Below are 8,539 nucleotides of genomic sequence, written 5' to 3'. Positions count from 1 at the left end.
GGAGAAGGAAGGACGACACTTGACCAGCAGTCGCGGATGGCAGGGCAGCAGTCTCGCAGTACCGAGTAAGATGGTCAGCACATACCACAATCCATCTGTTGCCTTTCGATGAACGCGGAAAAGGGCCCACCAGGTCAATGCCAATTTGTTCGAACGGAGAACTGGGAGGCGTCACAGGTTGTAGGTGTCCGGCCGGAGCTGCTGAGAGAGATTTGTGCGCCTGGCATTGCGCACAACTGGCCACGTACAACTCAACTGACTGGCGCATACGTGGCCAGTAGAAGCGTTCCTGGGTACGATGAAGAGTGCGCGTCGTTCCGAGGTGACCTGAAGTGGCGTCATCATGCATGGCGTACAAAACAGATGACCGTAGTGCCTCTGGAACCACCAGCAGGAAGCGGGAACCGGTGCCGGAGATGGATTTCTTGTACAGTAGACCATCACGGACGCAAAAGCGGCTTTCCGGAGTGGATGCTTGTGCGATCACGAATAACGGATTCAAACTCACGTCCTTCCGCTGCTCAGTTTCAAAGGTGGCCTTATCCGGGAACGCTGGTGCTACGGACGCAATCAGATGATCGAAATCGTCAGCGTCGCAAACTGTAGCATCAACTGGCATCCTTGAAAGGCAGTCTGCGTCCGCGTGTTTCCTGCCGCTCTTGTACGATACCGTGAAGTTGTACTCTTGCAGCCGGAGGGCCCAGCGTGCTAGACGGCCTGACGGATCCCGAAGGTTGATAAGCCAGCACAAAGAATGATGATCCGTAACTACTTGGAAAGGACGACCGTATAGGTATGAGCGGAATCGCTGCACAGCGAAGACGAGTGCAAGGCATTCTTGTTCGGTCACAGTGTAATTGCGTTCCGGCTTACTTAAAGTACGACTGGCATATGCGATTACGTGTTCCACTTGATTACATCGCTGTATCAGGACTGCACCTATGCCAATGCCGCTTGCGTCGGTGTGAACTTCAGTCGCCGCAGAAGGATCGAAGTGCCGCAGGATAGGCTGCGACGTGAGCAAGAACTTCAGTTGGTTGAAAGAAGTTTCACAATCAGGAGTCCATTCAAAACTAGCACCTTGGCGGAGAAGACAGGTCAGTGGAAAGGCAACTTCTGCAAAGGCGGGAATAAATCGGCGAAAGTAAGAGCAGAGGCCCAAGAAGCTCCGAAGCTCCTTCACTGAGCCAGGTGGTTTAAAAGCTCTAACAGCCGCCGTCTTATTCGGGTCGGGCCTGATGCCATCCTTGTTGACGAGATGTCCCAGCACCAGTGTTTGTCGAGCTCCGAAATGACACTTCTTTGCATTAAGAACCAAGCCAGCATTTCGAATACATTTCAAAACCAGCTCTACCCTTTCGTTATGTTCACTGAATGTACGCCCGAAGATAACAACGTCGTCAAGATAACACATACAGATGTTCCACTTCAGGCCGCGCAGAATGGTGTCCATGAATCTTTCAAATGTAGCGGGCGCGTTACATAGACCAAAAGGCATCACGTTAAATTCATATAGTCCATCCGGAGTAACGAAAGCCGTCTTTTCTTTGTCCATTGAATGCACAGGTATTTGCCAATAGCCTGAGCGTAAGTCTATGGACGAAAAGTAGGATGCTGAATGGAGGCAGTCTAGAGCGTCATCAATGCGTGGGAGAGGGTAGACATCTCTCTTTGTGACGGAGTTTAGACGGCGATAGTCCACACAGAATCTCCAGGTACCATCCTTCTTTTTGACTAGAATCACGGGAGCCGCCCAAGGACTCGATGATTCTCGAATGACACCCTTCTGCAGCATATCACGCACTTGTTCATCAATTATCTTGCGCTCAGACGGCGACACTCGGTAGGGTTTCTGGCGGATGGGCTGTGCTGTTCCCGTGTTTATCCTGTGGAGAATCCGAGACGCGGGAATCGAGGGCGCATGGTCATGGGAAAAATCGAAAATCGCCACGTATTTCGACAAAACGTCCAGAAGCATGCGGCGTTTGTCAGTAGTAAGTGACTTGTCGATCATAGGTAAAAGTTTTGAATCGGCCGTAGAAGTATTGGCTGAGGCCCCACCTGGAGCATCACTGAGGGCAGCCACTGCCATCGGTGAGTATGTTTTGAACTTGGCAAGCTTCAGTCCTCCTGGTAGAACCACCGACTCAGCTGAACAGTTTACCGCCCATAGTCCTGTGCGTCCTTGAACGAGTGACACTATGCAATGCGGCACCAACGTGTTCTTCTTAATGCAACTGAGATGAAAGGGCTCCACTAATGCGTCGAACGCACTGTCACTGTTTTCAATGCGTGAAGAGTATACAGGAACACAGACTGCAGAGAATGCCGGCACAATGCTATCTTCACTGACCCGGAGCGCACCGTGCTCCCTGTCTGAATTCTCTAATAGTTCTCCAGGGGCAGCATCACATATGTACACCTCTCCATTTCTACAATCAACAGTGGCGCCACACATTCGAAGGAAGTCAATCCCCAGGATTATGTCGTGTGTGCTCCTTGGAAGAATCGTAAACTCTGTGACAAACACTTGATCACCCAAGCACACTTCTGCGGTACAGACACCAATGGGACACAGCGAGTTACCACCAACGCCACAGAATGTTGTTGCCTTCTCCCACAAAAACATCACCTTTTGTCCTAAACGGTGTTTAAAAGCAGCACTCATAATCGAAACTGTAGCACCAGTATCCACCAAAGCCATCGTACACACACCATCAACAAAAACTTCTACCTTGTTCTTGAACATCAACACAGACGGGGGTATTTCGTTTTGCAGCAAGTCACCAGCGACCTCACCCCCATCGGCCGCACTGTTTAGTTTTCCTGATGTGGTGACGATGGGCGGCGCCGTGGCGATGGAGACCGGTGGGATCGAGGCGCAGGAGGTGGCGTCACACTTCGATCAGAGGCAGGGGAGTTGTTGCGCCGGTGTCCGTGCCAGAAGCTGCTGCCGGGTCTTGAGTCGGTGGGCCAGTGTCCTTGAAAAGGTGGGACAGCAGGTTTATCGGTCAAGCTTGTCCACTGATCATAGCGTGGTATGCGCGAACGATCGCAATACCTCGATATGTGACCAGTCAGACCACAGTTGTAGCACACAGGCGCAGGACGAGGTCGTCGCCGTTCTTCGAAGTGTTCACGTCTGCGAGCGTTCGCGTAAGCCCGAGATTCAATGAAATCAGTTGTCGGTGGGTGGTATGGGCGTACGGAACGGAAACGTTGAGGGTACTGTGATCGCTCGTAAAAAACCGGACTTGACTGCTGAATACGCCGAGGCCCTGCAACCTCCGTTGCGTTGACGGATGGATGTTCATAAACTGTAAGCTGTGGGGCAGTGGTGTCCTGCGGGAAATAGGATGGAGACGTGGCAGCTGCCCGTTCACGTGTCATTTCGCCATGTCTGAGTAACTCTTCCCGAACAATTTGGCGGATGGTTGCCGAAAGGTCACCAGTTGAGGCCGCTTCTATGCTGGCTACTGAGGTGACATTTGCCAGACGACCAAACTTAGGCGCTATTCTGCGCTGCTTCAGGGTTTCAAACGTGCGGCAGTGCCGTACAACGTCAGACACTGAAGTCAGGCTTTCCCTGCTAATAAGGAAGTTGTAAACATCTTCTGCAATTCCCTTCAGCAAATGCCCCACCTTGTCCTCTTCCGACATGCTGGAATCGACTTCCCTACACAGCCTCAAAATCTCTTCAGTATACACGGTGCAGGTCTCACCGGATAGCTGGGCCCTCTGTGCAAGACTCTGCTCGGCAAGCTTCTTTTTTGCAGCTGAGTTGCCGAAACACTTCTTGATTTCTTCAACAAAGCGTTCCCATGTTGTCAGAATATCTTCATGGTTCTCATACCAAACGAGGGCAACATCAGTGAGGTAGAAAACAACGCGTGACAGTTGGGAGGCAGCATCCCATTTGTTGCAGTTGCTTACTCGCTTGAAATGTTTGAGCCATGAGTCCACGTCGTCATTGGCCCTCCCGGAGAAGGTTCGTGGCTCTCTGTGATACGGCCAAGAACTGCTGGGGACTGGTTCCCGAGCTTCTGTTTCGTCAGGCATGATGGCCAAAGAAGGAGGCAGGCCGGCGAGGCGACGACTCCGGCGAAATCCGAGGGGTAGCGGTCCCGTCGTTGGTTCCTATACCCAGCACCTTCCACCACTCTGTTACGACCTCAGTAGGCGTCTGGGGGTTTATTGATACACGGTTCGAGGGACGAGCCGTATCGGCGCAGGCAGATGATGATGATCTTCTTCTTCCACACCCCTTGCTTCTTTTTCCTTCTTCGTCCGGCACATACGTGGCGTAACAATATATATATCTATATATATATATATATATATATATATATATATATATATATATATATATATATATATATATATATATATAACCCCAAAAAGTGGGTGGAGGAAGGCCGCTGTGGTAGCTCAGTGGTTAGGGCATCGAACGCGTTATTCGAAGGTCGTAGGTTCGATTCCTGCTGACGGCTGGTTATTTTTTCACCCACTTTTCTTTCTTCTTATTTACATTTCATTGGTTCTAATAACTTCCCCTGTACATTCCTTGGCATTACTGTCTGTTAGATCTCATTAATATTGTGTCAAAACACGAAAAAACGAGCCCTTAGGTATACATTTCTTTCCCTTATATATAAGTTTGAATATATTTATATATATATATATGTATATACGCTAAAAGTCGCAGAAGTTCGCTATGAAATGCTTCGCATTTAATATCTATCTATCTACTCGTATACTATGGCCTGCGGTATGCCCCCTTAATGGTTTACAGTGTTTATCTACCCAGAATTGAAAAAAAAACAGAAATTGTGACTTTATATGTGAGAACGATGAGAAAAACCGCCATCGGCAGCGTTGACACGACGAATGCAAAGTGACAGTCCGGTATTTTAGCACAGAGGCTCAGCAGGTCTAGAGACAGCTTAGCAAAAGACGTTATGTGGGTGTAATATCGGTGAAATTTCAATTGTGGTTGCATTGCCACCTGTCTAATTTTACAACAATGCAGTAAACATCATATATGTGCTCTCATAATACAAGCGTCATGTTCAGTTAAAGTAGATTGTGGTTGGCATGCTGGCTTCGCTTTTATTGCAGTCTAATAACAATTACATTTGCATTGCTATGATTGCGTAAACTATATGAAAGCAGTGCTTGACCCCGAAGGTATGCGGTAAATAAAATTTTGTATGATATTTCTATTATCATACTCAGTCTGCTAAGCCTTTAAGAGTTACTTTTCAAACACTAGTACGGTCGGCATTCCTGGTAAGCCTAAAATGCGCACATAACTACTCCCTTTAGAGAATCACGTTGATTCATCTCGTAACAATCTCGCGACTGTGAAAAACAAAACGCAGCGTGAACAATTACTCACCAACTGTTTTGCATGAAACCAACTGTTTTGAATGAAACCATGCTCTACGTTTGGTCTCGGGACGCTCCGCCGTTCGCTACACGTGTTTTGCCTCGCTTTTTCGCAGATCAACGCGTTTGATAAGATTATAGAGCACCTTCATTCGCGTACCTCGATCACGCATACTGTGATTTCTTGTAGTGCTCGGAGCGAGTATTCGGCACTCGCGCATTTGCGAATTGAAGTGAGAGACTTGAATTCGCTTATGAAGGAGTGCAGAATACTTGCCGTAGAGGAGAAGTGAGATGTGCATTCGCTGGGAAAGTGACTGCATATATCACTAGCTCCTCTATATGGCACCACATCTGAAGGGGAAACAACATAATGAACTCGCTGCAAACGACACACATCTAAACTAACCAGCAGAAAATCGATAAAAGGCAGCGAGTAGGGCACATATCACTCCCAAAGTTTTTTTTTAAATTTCCTTAACAAGATACCACTCATGCAGTGGAAACCCTTTACGCTTACGTAAGACACCGACATCACACCAACAGAGTAGCGGCAACTCTGCGAACGGGAACTGCTGGGTACTTGCGCTACACACTTCCCTTTGGGTTTCACGGTGGTGCAGCTGCATTCAGCGAGCACTTCGGACTTCACCTATCGATACACGACAGCAATTTCTTTTTCTACACATCCCTAAAAGTCGCGTTATTTTCACTAGAAAAATACGCTCTCAGTAACACTTGTGTGCTAATTCGAGTGGACAGAGCCACACCGGTACGCGAAACACTTTCGCAAAAAGATATCGTACAAAGTTCAAGTAGGGTGACGAGAGACCATGACAAAAAAAGTGATACAGCACGCGAAGCGAAAAAAAAACCAGCTATTCCAGAATGCGAATTGCGCAACTAGCGGGTTTTTAGAGCATCCCACCTGCACATGATTTTATTCGCGACTCAAGGGCATCGCCATCTTAGGCTAAGCGATTGTTTTGCTGGTTTTCAATGTCGTAATATGAGATTGTTGTCATAAACCATTGAATGCACCAGCCGAAGTGTTCTCGTGCGTGCTAGTTCACCGTTGCACTGTTTTGTATATTTGGTCCGGCTACAAAACTGCAACGTTACGACTCCAAGATGGCGGCGCATGAGCACGTCTGGGTACGCACTCCTAATCAGGCCCGGTTTAAATGCTGGTTATATCCAGGAACCTAGACGAAAAATGCCCGATTTCAACTCTATATTCAACATTTAAGCGGGACCTGATTAATCATGTACAAAGGACAGAGCCACAGTACTTCATACTCACTATAGGTTTGGGCTGCCGAGTAGCTCCGCAAAATGACAGGCAGGTATAGACAGGTGGTCCCGATGGGCTTGGGAGTTGCGCACTGCGCTGTAAGGCGCATCTCATAGAACCTAACTAGTGTTATTTCAATCAATCAATCAATTATTCAATCAATCAATCAATCAATAAGGCGCAGCAACATCAAAGTGCATGCAATGCCGTACAGATGTAAGGCCTCGTTTAATGACGAGTAATGGCATTGTGAATACTACAATGTTTTTGACTAATTATTACAATTTCTGGCTAAAGTGTAGCGCGCAACCGCACTTGCAGAAGTCGCCTCGAGAGAGTTCAGAAAAGGCTGCAGGAAGCCCGCTCCAGCAAACTTCGCTGCCACTGTGCTTTGTGTTTAGCGCAAACCGAGTGCTCTTGTGGCTGCTGGCTGACGTGGCTGGTTGCCATGAAGTACGTGAACTGAAGGTGGCAGTCTTCACTCAGCAAATAACTGAATGAGTGTGACTAAAAAAATGAATTCACTCGTTGGAAAGTAAAACTCTATATAGGTGCTATGTTACGGTAAATGAACAGCAAAAAGCAAATTCTTCATTTAAGCAGTCATTTCTCAAATATTCTTAGATATGGCGAAACATAAGGATGCAATAAAACGCAACCAACAGGTTGTTGCTGATTATTGACGCTGTAACTGACATGATCATTAAAGTGCTACGGTTAATTGCACCTATTTCGATTACAACATCTTAAAAATATGAACTGCGGTTATTATACACAACTTTGTCCTACACATCTTTTTAGAAGTGGGTCACGCGCATGCTTTTACATTTAGCAATATTTATTTTATTGTTGCTAAAAATTACTAAATGACTTTCCGAAAATGTCTGTTACGTTATCTACAGCATTCCGAAATTTCGACATTTTTAATTGCTATTTCGTGGTGAATTCCGCAGTCATCAACGCACAGGCATATTTGCGACGAAATGTTAGTGGTCAAGCAAGTTAATAAAATGAGTTAAAATTAGCACGTCACCAGAAACTGACTCGTAGGGTACAACTGAGCCTACAAGAGTTTGAAGAGAGCTGAAACATTAGCTGTAATTAAAAAAACACAGTATGTTACTGAAGTATTAATGGAACAATTCTTTACCTATTTACCAAATGCGAAAGCAAGGACTAGTTACTTCATCAAATGCTTTGGGAAAAGCTAAAACTATGCAATATTCAAGAGAACTGGAGTAAACAAATAGACAAACAACTTCTAAACACGAGTAGTTGAGTTTCACATGCCAACAACTGGTGAAATATAGATCGGAAGGAAGGGAGAAGTATGTTTTAAATTATTGCCATGGTGTAAAGAAAAAGCCCGAAATATACCTTGAACTTTTCGCAAGATCGGTCGAAACATGATAGGGTAAACTTTGTTCTGATTTGAAACTTAGTGTAGTTTTTCCAATTGTCCAGTTTATTGACCATTGTTTGAGGGGGAGATGCTGATTAAATTGATGCTCGTGAGCTTGAAGGGACTGTCTACCGCTCAGAAAAAAACTTCATGATTGTGGCGCAAATGAAAAAATCGTTCATCACATCGGCAACAACGAGCTTGTTTTCAGGCCAGAAACAAGAATTATAATGTTTACTTGATGTTGAAAGTTGATAAAATGTGACCACTAGCGTCACCCAATAGCAATTGTGGTCAATCTTCACAATCTATAGGTAGGACAAGAAATCCTCGCAGATTTCTTGTCCTACCCATATATTTCTTGTCCTACCTATAGAAAAACAAACATGTGTAACTCGAAACTTTTTTATGCACTTGAGGAAGCTATAAGTTGCGCCAGAGACCATTTTTTGCTT

This window comes from Rhipicephalus microplus, chromosome 6 (genome assembly GCF_043290135.1).
Source record: "Rhipicephalus microplus isolate Deutch F79 chromosome 6, USDA_Rmic, whole genome shotgun sequence".
In the NCBI taxonomy this organism is placed as follows: Eukaryota; Metazoa; Arthropoda; class Arachnida; order Ixodida; family Ixodidae; genus Rhipicephalus; species Rhipicephalus microplus.
The sequence above is the reverse complement of the archived record's forward strand: the minus strand, read 5'-3'. Positions refer to the sequence as shown.